This window comes from Xenopus laevis, chromosome 9_10S, assembly GCF_017654675.1.
Source record: "Xenopus laevis strain J_2021 chromosome 9_10S, Xenopus_laevis_v10.1, whole genome shotgun sequence".
Taxonomy (NCBI): domain Eukaryota; kingdom Metazoa; phylum Chordata; class Amphibia; order Anura; family Pipidae; genus Xenopus; species Xenopus laevis.
This window is the reverse complement of record NC_054388.1, coordinates 40,275,211-40,288,692: the sequence shown is the minus strand read 5'-3', so window position 1 is coordinate 40,288,692 and position 13,482 is coordinate 40,275,211. Positions and strand designations below refer to the sequence as shown.

At 41.6% G+C, this 13,482-nt stretch overlaps 1 pseudogene; it reads left to right on the top strand.

Annotated features, from left to right (window-relative positions):
• LOC108705774 overlaps window positions 1-11,919 on the top strand; it is a 37,620-nt pseudogene extending 25,701 nt beyond the window's left edge.
• Window positions 11,920-13,482: the final 1,563 nt, after the last annotated feature.

The window sequence follows — 13,482 nt, the reverse complement described above, 5'->3', positions numbered from 1 at the left end:
CCCTAAAATGGGGAATTCCAGAGGTCGACCTCATGGCCACAACCGGAAGGTGCCTCTTTTCTTCGCGCGCTGCCGGGATCCTCTTGCCTAAGCGGCAGACGCACCCACAGCTCCCTGGGACTTCCAGCTCGCATATGCCTTTCCTCCTCTGCCTCTTCTACCCAGAACGATAAAGATGTTGCACAGAGAACGCACGACTCTCATTCTCATTGCTCCCAGCTGGCCTCGTCGCTCATGGTTTTCGGAACTGGTGAACCTGTCCATAGACGATCCGTGGACTCTCCCAGTCACCCCAGATCTCCTGTCCCAAGGACCAATCCGTCATCCGTGTCCAGCCAGCCTCAACTTGACGGCGTGGCTGTTGAGACCGCCATTCTGAAGAAGAAAGGTTTCTCCGAAGACGTGATTCTCACCATGAGAGCGGCTCGCAAACCAGTCTCTGCCAAGACCTACCACCGAGTCTGGTCTACCTACCATCAGTGGTGCCTACGTCATGGGACGGACTTCCTACGTTTTTCCATCGCTAACATCCTGGCTTTTCTGCAACAGGGCCTTTCGATGGGTCTTTCTCTGGGATCCTTGAAGTCCCAGATTTCGGCACTGTCCATCCTTTTTCAAAGGCGACTTGCTTTACATTCCGATGTGAAGACCTTCCTACAAGGGGTTCCGTCTTGGGACCTTTCTCTCGTGCTTCGTTCCCTTCGAACCCCTATCTTCCATATCTCTGCAATGGCTCACATGGAAGACCGTTTTTCTGATAGCCATTGCTTCGGCTCGCAGGGTGTCCGAGATGTCTGCCCTTTCTTGCAGATCTCCCTTTCTCACCTTTCACCAGGATAGGGTGGTCCTTCGCACTATCCCTTCCTTTCTTCCCAAGGTGGTCTCTTCCTTTCACTTGAACCAGGAGATCACTGTTCCTACCTTTTGTCCATCTCCTTCCAATCCTAAGGAGGTGGCGCTCCACACTCTGGATCCGGTCCGCGCCTTGAAGTTTTACCTACATCGAACCGAAGGTGTCCGCAAGGCGGATTCGTTATTCGTCGTTCCTTCGGGCCCACACCGAGGTGGCCCTGCCTCCAAGGCCGCTATTTCCCGTTGGATCAAACAGACCATTCAGCGGGCTTACTCTGTTCAGGGACTCAACCCACCAGCTAGGATTAAGGCCCATTCCACTAGAGGGATGAGTACTTTCTGGGCTTTCTGTAATCAGGCGTCAGCTGAGCAGTTGTGCAAGGCTGCCACTTGGACATCTGTCTTTGCGGCATCTGACACCCGCTTCGGCAGGAAGGTACTTCAAGACGTGGTGGCTAGTTCCACGTAGGCCTCTACCTCCTGCCCGTTTTCTTGGGACAGCTTTGGTATGTCCACATAGTCCCTGTGTCCCCCAAGCAGACCAAGGAGAAAAGGAGATTTTGTGATACTCACCGTTAAATCTCTTTCTCTCCAGTCGCTTGGGGGACACAGGGCTTCCCTCCCTGGTGAGGCCTTCATGTGTACCTCAGACATGGTCTTCATGCCTTCTTTTTCATTGTACATAGTTTTAAGGTTTCACGTTTTTTGTTGGTAACCTCCTGTTCGGTACTTTGGTACAAACTGGCTTGGCTCCGCCTGGGAGCCGGGTTATAGCAGGAGGAGGAGGGATTAGTTAATGTTTCTTTTTTGTTGTGTCCTGCCTCCTAGTGGTGCAAGCTATACCCATAGTCCCTGTGTCCCCCAAGCGACTGGAGAGAAAGAGATTTAACGGTGAGTATCACAAAATCTACTTTTCTTCTACCCTCTAATGTTCAGACCACCCCTTGCTTTGCAAGTTGCTGTCATGGGAGCATGGGAGGTTTTTGATTTTGCCATCCCTGGTTTAATTTTAAGTGTGTAATGTGACCTTGCATTGCTATTTTCCAATCCTTTATAGGGGACTGACCTTCGGCTGCAAAACATAGCATTGGAGAAGGACACAGTGCAGAAAGAGTGCAAGGCTTTCCTGAACAAGAGCCCAGTAGGAACAGTAGCCTCCCAGCTCCCCAGCATACAATCAAATATCAACAACAAGTACAAAGATGTCCAGGTCCTAAGTTCGCTCTATGGAGAGGAGTAAGTTGGCTTCGGGTTTTCCATGATTGGCTTAATGCTTTAGGTTCAATTACACCAAACTGAATCTGAGTTCTCCTGATACATCTGTTCCTATACAGAGAAGAATTCAACCTTAATTCTTAATTCTGATCAGTTGGCCAGCTCTTTAAAATCAGTTGACTTTAAGGGTGTGGGTTAATTTTGGCTCACAATTAAGAATTCCTGGATTTGGTGCATTGCTACCAAAAAGCATGAAAGCTAAACCAATGTTACAGTGCATGACAATATTTAAAACTCTGCATGCAAGATATTGTTCCAAGAGTCCAATATTTTATAACTTCTAAAGACAGAGTAAATTTGCAACACATAAAATTACAGAAATGTTAGCTTTTTTTCTACACACAAAAAAGTCTCTATGTGTAGACCTCTAGAAGAAAGCAACCTCTGGATCTTCTACTGAGAGAGCATTATTTTTACTTCAGCCTCCAGGTTACCTACTACTGATGTATAACATTCTCTTAGAAATTGCAATTTTAGGTCTACGGTAACACAATTCTGTCTTTTCTGCAGGGCCAAAGCATCTTTGAACTTGGAAAATCAGATTAAGAAGACTGATGAAATGATAAGCGGATTTGAGAATTCCTTGGTGCAGGATGGTGTGATCCTATACTCCCCAAATGTACTACAAGAGCGGGCCTCTGAAATTCAGGTACGCTGTTCCGTGCATGATCTCCAGAGAAGGCTGTGGGAGCTTCTGATATGAGAGAGGACACCAGCAGGAGGGTGAGAATAGGGAGGTGGCATCAGTTCTGCCATGTTAGGTGACAAAAAACCAAGAAGCAACCTAGGTGAAATGGGTACTTAAGAACTATGGGTGAGTTCACAGAGATAGAGACTACTTTACAGAGTAGACAAGCAGAAAACCATTAATAAAATCACAGCAGGGTGGTAGGAATACATTTATGTTTTGGTAGCTGAGGATGAGTAGAATATAACAGTGCTTTATTAGCAGATTCGTGTAGCCATTACGCTTCAACAGGAACTTCAACTCTAACACTTTAAGCAGTATAGAAAGTACTATGTATACACAGTATAACTCTTGTGCACAGTGACACCTACAGGCCATTTGTATAAACACCACAACATTCACAGCATGTAGAATTTAAATGGAACATACCATCTGCAATATTGGCTCTACTTTTCTCTCCCAGAAAATGAAGAGAGACCTTGTAGACAAACAAGACAATCTTTTGAAGCTAAACAGGAGCCTGAAGGACACCGAGCTGGCATGCAGCTCTCTACAGACTAACTGCCAGGAACATTCGCCTGACCTGCCACGCCAACGCACCCAAGTTCAACATCTCAATGACCGCTACCATGCTGTTGCTGACCAGCTTGACCAGAGGTAAGTGAGGGTTGGACACAACCCACAGAAGGAAAAGTCTAAAGATTGGTAACGGGTATGACAGGTAAAAATAGTGTTTTTCTGTAATATCTCATCAGAGAGAAGATACTGAGAGACACCAGCCTGCCTTATCAACAGTATAAATCTTCCTATAAGGCTCTGGACACCTGGCTGAAAGGTCTTCCTAAAAACCAAGTCACATCATCAGATAGCCCCAGCCAAGTCAACCACAAGCTGCAGTCTCAGAAGGTGAGCAGAGTTTATGAAGTAAAGGGTAATGAAGTTAGATGCATCATATGATGTAGTTGGATTTAGAAACAAGCAGAAACATAATACAACACACAATTGGATTAGCTGGTCTCTAAAATTGTTCCAATTACAAGGGCACAGTTGGCTGTGCAAGCTTGCGGGATCCAGAACAGACACTTTCATCTTTTTAAGGCAGGGGTGACCACTTCAGGATACAAAACACAAATCATAAAAATAAATCCTGCCCACTGGGCGGCTACCTTCACACATTTGATGAGTTCCCTCACTAAACTGGGCCCCTTGTGAACTACCAGTATAAACACATTAGTTGGGGTCACCCCTGTATTCTTGATTCTTCTGTGGGAATTGCTCAGCCTCCTGTCTTTCCTCAGTCAGACAGACTCTCTCTGGTCATGGGCTCCCTCTGCTGCTTGAATTGCAGGTAAAACCCACAGCCCTCACTCAGGCAGGTAGCCATCCTGCTCTTTGCTCTGCTCAGAGAGAGCTTCCTAACAGTCTCATTAGAATTAAATAGTTTTCCACAGGACAGCCTTCCCATGGAAAGTGAGCTCCAATACATGAGCTGGACTACTGGATAGGAGTCCCTGGCTTGCCTATTCCTTTCAGAATACTCCAGCTTCCAAGATATGGCAACTAAAGTCTTTGAACTGAGAACTCATTCTCTGTTTATTACCACCTTTCTTGGAGCTTACCTCTCCCACTAAGGAAACAAAAACACCTTTCCCCCCCACATAATTTTGGTCACTCTACCACAATGTATACTGTATATATATATATATATCCTATGCTTTTAAAATTGGGCGTTTGTTTTGGGAATATCTCTCCTTTAAAAGCCTGATTGCTGGCTGGGGAGGATTTAGCCCTCACTGAAATAACAGCGTTCAACGGACATTGATTACAGGTAATGCTAAAATGCACATAAAATATAAAACAAGTTAGGGACCGCCATTCGGGGTTTACCTTGACGTGGTATGGTGGCTTATCAATTTTATGATCATAACTTTGTAACAAAATAACCCCTGTTTTGGGTACATATGCAATAGCATTTATTATACTTATACATATATACTTTAAAGCCTTTAGAGTGCTCCCACAACCCCCCTGTTTTGATATTGTATATATATATGTGTGTGTGTGTGTGTGTGTGTGTGTGTGTGTGTGTGTGTGTGTGTGTGTGTGTGTGTGTGTGTGTGTGTGTGTGTGTGTGTGTGTGTGTGTGTGTGTGTGTGTGTGTGTGTGTGTGTGTGTGTGTGTGTGTGTGTGCTAAAAATAAAACAATAGGCTATATACTATATGTTCAACAGAAGCCATATTCATTGAGAATGTGCATAAACAAAAAGATGAGTTTTAATTTGCCAGAACTGCACATGGCACATCTTGTTTGATGGGTAGATTTTTGAGTCATAATGAAAATGATTTGAATGGATTTTATTTTAGAGGCGGTTGGATGAGATCCAGAGCAAAGAACCAGAGAAGAATAATGTGGTTAAACTTTCAGACGACCTAGTGAATGCTTTTGATGTAAGTACATCAAATTGGAACTGATTTCCTATCACCTCTGCTGTTTAGTACAAAATGAACCTACCATATCCACTAGTCTAGTCCAAAAATATTGTTATATAATTTAAGTCTTATAAAATGTTATGGTCCTGCGACTTAAATGTTAAATACCATGTAAGGTCATTAACTGTATTTTCTTTCACAGGACTATGAAAAACAAGCCAGTCGGTACAGTACGACCCTTTCCTCCACCAACCCTGTCCCTTCTAAAAAACCAAAGGGTGTATCTATGCAGCAAGGAATAGAAGAACAGGTGAGGTGCAACTGATATTATAAAAAGGGTTATTTGGATGGTTGCTGCGTGCCACTTTGTATGGCAGAGAGCAAGGGTACTTTTTCACTAGGAATCCAACATTTGGCCTCAAGTAATGGCATAATTGGAATTCTCAGCACCCACTGAAAGCATTTTGGCAGTCAGGACCTGTAATCCAGAATGCACGGGACCTGAGGTTTTCTGGATAACGGATCTTTCTGTAATTTGGATCTTCATGCCTTAAGTCTACTAGAAATTCATTTAAACATTAAATAAACCCAAAAGGCTGGTTTTGCTTCCAATAAGGATTAATCATATCTTAGTTGGGATCAAGTACAAGCTACTGTTTTATTATTACAGAGAAAAAGGAAATCATTCTTAAAAATTTGGATTATTTGGATAAAAAGGAGTCTATGGGAGACAGCCATTCCGTAATTCGGAGCTTTCTGGATATTGGGTTTCCGGATAAGGGATCCTATACCTGTACTTAAAATTATAATTCATTAACAGCTGGCAGGCTACAGGTTTTCAAGTAGGGAACCCAAGCATGTTTGCATTGCTGTCATGTGTTTTAACCAGAATGACTCTGAAATTTAGTGCTCTTGTACTTCCCTGTTCTGATAGGGTTTAGGTTTAGTGATGGGCGAATTTATTCCGCCCATCACTATTTAGGTTATTCATTATTCAGGTAGTTGTGGCCCATTAAATATTGCAGTTTAATTAGTAGGGATGCTGTAGTAAGGGAAAGCAACAACAAAATATTGTTCTTGCTCTGTCACTAAAAGTCAAGTTAAGAACGTTTATACCAATTGTTCCATCTTTCTGGACTGGGTTTTCTGATAAACTTTTCTTTCTACAGCAAAAAGATCTAGTGACGCGATACAGCCAGGCTGCTGTGGAGAGTAGGCAGCAGCTTACTCAGATGGAGTTTGCCAAGAAAGTTTTGGATAAGGTATGTGCCGCATTGCTCACTTTTTATGCGCTAGTTCTAACATCCAGATAATTAGCATACTGGTCTTGGGACTGCAGGGATAGTAAATGAAACGCAACATAAGGGGCCTCGTTAACCCAAAATGGGCCAAGGTGCAAAAAATGAGGGCAAAGCACCATATTTATTTTCCACCTTGGCCCAGGGCCGGAACTAGGGGTAGGCAGAGTAGGTACGTGCCTAGGGCGCAAAGCTGAGGGGGCACCAGGCACGTACCTGCTCTGTCGCCTACCCTGGGTCCGGTCCCGTCTCTCCCCGACTCCCGCTGGTGTCTTGCGCATAAATGCTCTTCTGCGCATGCACGCACATATTTCGCGTATGCGCGCTGGAGCGAAATTTCGTGCATGCGCGCTGGAGCAACATTTCGCGCATGCGCAGTTGAGCGCGCACAGAGCCGGCGCCGTGGCCCGCCAGGTTGTCTAGGGCGGCTGGCCGGGTTGGCCCGGCTCTGCCTTGGCCCATTGAATATATATTGGTGCATCTTTCTTGGAGAGCTAGATAGATAAATAGATTCCTTTATTTGTCAAATACAAAGTTATACAAGTACAACCTGTAGTGAATTGTACCCTGATCATTCCAAAACTGTGTAATTTTTGAATACCAATGTAACTAGTGCATAAAAATGGTGCAATACTGCTTAAATATAAAACACAACAGTGCAATGCATTAAACAATGCATACTAAATTTCTTTCTGTGAAACACTAACAATATCCATAAATTTGAGTGCATTGTGCATATATTGTAAACAATACTTACTAAAGTGCAATATTGTTAACAAAACACAGCAACCAAAGGGTAACAACATCTAAAACTACCACAAAAATAAATATATATATATGTTCATGGGTTCATCAAGATTAATTCATCAAAATTGATTGTGAAGCCTAATAGCCTGATGATAAAAACTTTTCCTTTCACCTCTCTGTTTTAACCTTAAAGGGGTTGTTCACCTTTGATATAACTTTTAGGATGATGTAGAGAGTGATATTCTGAGACCATTTGTAATTGGTTTAAATTTTTTATTATTTGTGGTTTTTGAGTTATTTTGCTTTATTCAGCAGCTCTCAGGTTTGCAATTTCAGCAATCTGGTTACTAAGGTCCAAATTACCCTAGCAACCATGCACTTATTTGAATAGGAGACTGGAATATGAATAGGAGAGGGTGTAGAAAGATGAGTCGTAAAAAGTAGCAATAACAATAAATGTGTAGCCTTACAGAGCATTTGTTTTTAGAAGAAGTCAGTGACCCCCATTTGAAAGCTGGAGAGAATCAGAAGAAGAAGGCAAATAATTCAAAAACTATAAAAAATAAATAATGAAGACCAAGTGAAACTAATTTAGAATTGACCATTTTATAACATACTAAAAGTTAACCTAAGGTGAACCATCCCTTTAAGTGGTATATTTATCAAAGAGTGAAGTTAGAGATCGCCACAGTCCTGTGAAATTCCGCCACTCTCCATTCATTTCTATGGGACTTTGAAAGATGTATTTATCAAAAGATGAACTTTCACTTTCACCCACTGATAAATACTCTTTTAAAAATTCGATAGAAATGAATGGAGAGTGGCACATCACAAGTGACCCTTTGGTTCCCAATTATGGCTTATTTCATTTGCTTTTATTTGACATAGGTCAGAAACTAAAAATACAATCTATTGTTGTCATATGCACAGTGTCAATGGCCCTGAAATAAACATTGGATATTACGAATAATTACTAGTTGCATTTATACTGAACCATCCCAATCTAATATATTATATTATTTCTATTTTTGCCAGTCTGATGGTACAGATGGAATCCAGGCTATAACTCAGCAAAACCTGCGCTCAGAAAATACTCTGAGATCTGTCAGAGAGTCAGAGAATCTGTCCAACCAGCTACAGGAAGAAAAGAAGAAGGTGGCTCAAGTACAGCAGACATTGGAGGAGAACACAAAACGTTTGATATTACTGAAGACACAAAGACCAGTGGAGCGCATAGAGGAAATAGAGGTGGTACAGTATTACAGGGAGCCTAAGGTAGAGAGTGATCTGTCAGCAAGGAAAAGCCAAGTAGAACAGACTAACAAGGAAAGAGAGATCACTCAGTCTGAGATAAACATGGTAAGAAAACGGCTGGCAACTTTGGAGGAGCAAAGGAAGAACATTAAGCCACAGTTGTTGACTAAAGAGGTCACACAGATAGAAAAAGATTGTGATTTGGAGTCAAATGCTCAGTCTCTCACAAAGGAAATAAAGCAACTGAAAGAAGAAAATAATTCAATTTCTTTGGAATTAGAGAGACTAAAGAAAGAAGTGCTGATTCTGGAGCAGAAACAACCAAATATAATAGAGAAAGTAGTGTTGAAAGAGGTGGTAAAGTTAGAGCGGGATCCAGAAATGGCAAAGGCTGCAATGTCACTTCAGCTACAGATTGATGATGAGAAATTCAGAAGAAAATCACTTCAGGAGAACGTGGTGAAGCTGAGGACCCGAGCCGAGGAGCTGGAAAAGCTGATTAAGTCTGTTGAGCCCAAGGTTATAGTTAAGGAGATAAAGAAGGTTGAACAGGATCCAGAAATCCTGAAGGAAGCAGCAAGGCTAAGGACATTAATTGAAGAAGAAAGAAACAAAAGTGTGGTTGTTACACGAGAGCTGACAGAGCTACAATCTAAGTACATGGTGGTAGAGAAGCAGAAGCCCAAAATTGAAATCAAAGAAAGAGTCAATGAAGTCTTTATCGTAGAACCAGAAACTAAGAAGGAGATTGCAAGGCTGAAGTCTGTGCTGCAAGAACTCGGCTCTAGAAAATCCATGTCTGATAAGGAGTTTGATACAGTCCATTCTCAGGTGCTTACGCTGAAATCCCAGAAACCCATAGTGGAGTATAAAGAAGTTGTCAATGAGGTGGTCAAACTAGAGAAAAGCCCAGAGTTGCAAAAGGAAATAGAAAAATTGAAGGTACAAATGAAGGATATGGAAGCAACTAACGTCAAGAACCTGGAGCTGAAATCCAAACTCACTAACGGGAGAGATGACTGGAAACTGGAGAGGTCAAAAGTGGAAACTAAAACAGTCAATAATGAGGTAGTCAAGTATGAAAATGATCCAGTACTAATAAAGGAAGCAGAACGTCTTCGTCAAGAAGTACGAGATGAGGCTCAGAAAAGGAGGGAAGTGGAGAATATTGTGTATGACTTACAGAGCAAGTACATTCTGCTTGAAAGAAGAAAGCCAGGGGAGAGGGTTGTAGTGCAAGAGGTGGTCCTTGTTAAGCAAGACCCCAAAATAAAAGATGATCATTTCAGGCTAAGCAGGGCACTTGATGATGCAGTAAGCAACAGGCGGCGTCTGGAACGTGAGGTGCAGCAGTTACGTACCTTAGTGGAAGAGCAGCAGAAACTGCTTAACTTTCAAGAAGAAAGAGACAAGAAGTTGGCGGCAGAAAAAGAGCTGCGTCAGATTACGCTGAGGATCAAGGAGATAAAGGAAAGCCCTGCTCCTGTGCAGGAGAAGATTGTTATGGAGGAAGTTGTTAAGGTAGAAAGGGACCCTGTTATGGAAAAAGCAGCTAATTCTCTTCGCAGTGAATTAGATAATGAAAGAAGCCAATATCTAAACATAGAAAGAGAATGTAAAAACCTGCAAATGAAGATAGATATTCTACAGAGGGAGAAATCTCTGGAGAAAACCATTTACAAGGAAGTTATTCGAGTGGAAAAGGACAAGGTGCTTGAGAACGAGAGAGTCAGGTTGAGAGAACTGTTTTTAAAAGCACGTAATGCAAGGCAAGACTTGGAAGATGAGAGCAAAGGACTCACAGAAAAGATAGAAAGGGTTGATGCAATGAAGAATACCTGGTCAAAGGAGGAAGCCGATCTTAAGAAAACAAAACTGCAGCTACAACAAGAAAAGTCAACCAAAGAAAATGAACTACTGGAGCTGAGGAGACAACAGCAGCAAAAAAGTGTGTTCCTCAGCAAGGAATCTCGATTGCTGTCACAGAAAGCAGAGATTGAACGTCAGAAAAAGATGCAATTGGGTCATGAGCTGTCCCTTTTTGAAACCAAAATTCTTTCGGAAAAAGATGCCATTTATGAGAAGGAAAGAAATATTAGGGAGCTGCAGTCTCGTGTCAATCGAGAAGAACGCAACCAAGAGACACAAATGAGGGAGACAAATGTTTCCACAAAAATTTCTATTCTGGACCCCGATATGGGTAAAGAAATGTCTCCCTATGAAGCTTATAAAAGGGGCATCATAGACAGGAGTCAATATATCCAACTGCAAGAATTAGAGTGTGACTGGGAAGAGATTTCCACCATGGGTTCCAGTGGTGAAATTTCTGTCCTTTTGGATAAGAAGAGTGGCAAACAATATTCCATTGAGGATGCCATAAGGACCAAGAAAGTCACCAAAGAAGAACTACAGATGTACCGTGATGGCAAGCTCCCTATTTCTGAATTTGCCCTTCTGGTGGCTGGAGAAAAGCCCCCATCGCTCTCAATTGGTTTAATAATTGGACCCAAATCCCCAACTTATACTCAGTCTCGCAGCTTATTCACACAGAGTGCTCCCAAAGTGTTTCACGATGACACCTTCCCAATTGCTGGCATATATGACAAAAGCACAGACAGCAAATGCACAATCAGAAGTGCGTTAACAAGGAAAATACTAGATGCTGAAACTGGTCAGAAGATGCTTGAAGCCCAGGCAGCCACTGGTGGTATCATTCACATTATGAGCAAAGAGAGATATTCAGTTCATAAAGCTATAGAGAGGGGCCTGATCGATAGCAGTAACACACAGAGTCTGCTCCATGCACAGAAAGCCTTCACAGGTGTAGAGGATCCGGTTAGCAAAAAGTGATTATCTCTTGGAGAAGCTGTTCAGAAGAACCTAATGCCTAAAGAGAAAGCTTTACCATACTTGATTGTCCAGCATCTCACAGGAGGTCTCATCGACACAAAACAAACAGGCCGAATCCCAGTTTCTGAGGCAGTAGAACAGGGCCTGGTGAGTAAAGAACTGGCTGATCAAATTCAGGATGAGGCACATTATAAGAAGGATCTTGTTGACCCTGTCACCAAGGAGAAAATAGATTATAAAGAAGCCATTTCTCGATGCCAGAAAGATCCTGGCAGTGGACTGCTACTTCTTGAAGCATCCCCAGATGCTTACCAACCCTCTTGTCTATCGCCCAGTAAACCCCATCCCTTCCCTGACAACCTATAATTACTAGGCATAAGGGTTTTCTATCTATTTTATCAGTTTAAATGTATTCACATGAAAATATGGTGTCCTGTTTTATAATAAATGTTCTTAACTTTCGCATTAATACTGTATGCATGTCTGTCTGTCTTCTACAACAATAAACGTGAAACAAGCCTTAAAGCCCTTTTCAAGTTTTTTTTCATATATTACTTCAGGTATGGGACCGGTAATCCAGAATGTTCTGGACCTGGGGTTTTCCGGATAATGAATCGTTCCATATTTTGGATTTTCGTACTTTAAGTCTACTAGAAAATCATGTAAATATTAAATAAACCCAATAGCCTGGCTTTAGCTCCAATAAGGATTAATTATATCTTAGTTGGGATCAAGTACAAGGTACTGTTTTATTATTACAAGGAAAAAGGAAATAAGTTTTTTAAAAAATTTGGATTATTTGGATACAATATATGTCTATGGGAGACAACCTTTCTCAAAGTGAACACAACTCTACAAAAAAACAGTTAATATACAGGAAGAGACAATGGGGCTCATTTATCTGCACTGGGCAAATTTGCCCATGGGCAGTTACCTATAGCAACCAATCAGTGATTAGCTTTTTAAAGCCAGCTGCAAGTAGAACAATGAATGCAGCAATCTGATTGGTTGCCACAGATTACTGCCCGTGGGCAAATTTGCCCAGTGTTGATAAATGACCCCCAATTGGGGGGGTGTCCGGCAGGGGGTGTGTGTGACGTGTTGCCAAATCATTGGTTAATGAATATCTCAAGCATATTCAAATGAGCCAATCCTAAACCACAGTGTATGTGAACCACAAACAACACTTGTGTGCTTGGATACAATGATAAAAACTCAAGTGTGTGGATAAAAAGTAATCTATATATATAGTCCAGTGAAGTATAGCCCTCAACAGGTTGTGTGTAAACAAAAATAAGTTTTTTTTAAATTTCATTTACAATCTCAACATTTCGGTCACTGCCTGTGACCTTTCTCAAGGGAAGACCTGTTGAGAACTGTATTTCACTGGACTATTACACTATTTGTTACAAGCACTCCGAGGATATATTTTTGTGTGAGTGCATACAGTGTACATACTATTTCCTCTTGTTCTTCCAGTGACCAAAATATACCCATAGATTCAATCAATTTGTTTGTTAAAAAAAATCTCAGTGGTTAAATTAGAAATCGCTGTCTGTGGTAGTAACCTTAGTTCTATAATGATCTCTCTACCCTTTTACGTGTTGCTGCACTGAATTCTTCCCTTATGTACGTAGACTTGCCACTTTTTCTGGAAAAATAAACTGCCAGCTTTCTTGCCATTTATGTTCTTCTTCCCTGTTAGTAAGTATAATTTTTAACAGGCCTTTGTCTTATACACTAAGGGGCAGATTTATCAAGGGTCGAAGTGAATTCGAGGAAATTTTCAAAGTAAAAAAATTCGAAATTCGAAGTAATTTTTTGGATACTTCAACCATCGAATAGGATACTACGACTTCGAATTTACTTCGATTTGAAGTAAAAATAGTTTGAATATTTGACCATTCGATAATCCAAGTACTGTCTCTTTAAAAAAAAGTTCGACTTCAATACTTCGCCAAATTAAACCTGCCGAAGTGTTATGTTAGTCTATGGGGACCTTCTAGACCATTTTTCTAAGTCTTTACACATCGAAGTAAAATCGTTCGATCGTACGCTAAAATCGTTCGAATCGTTCGATCGTATGCT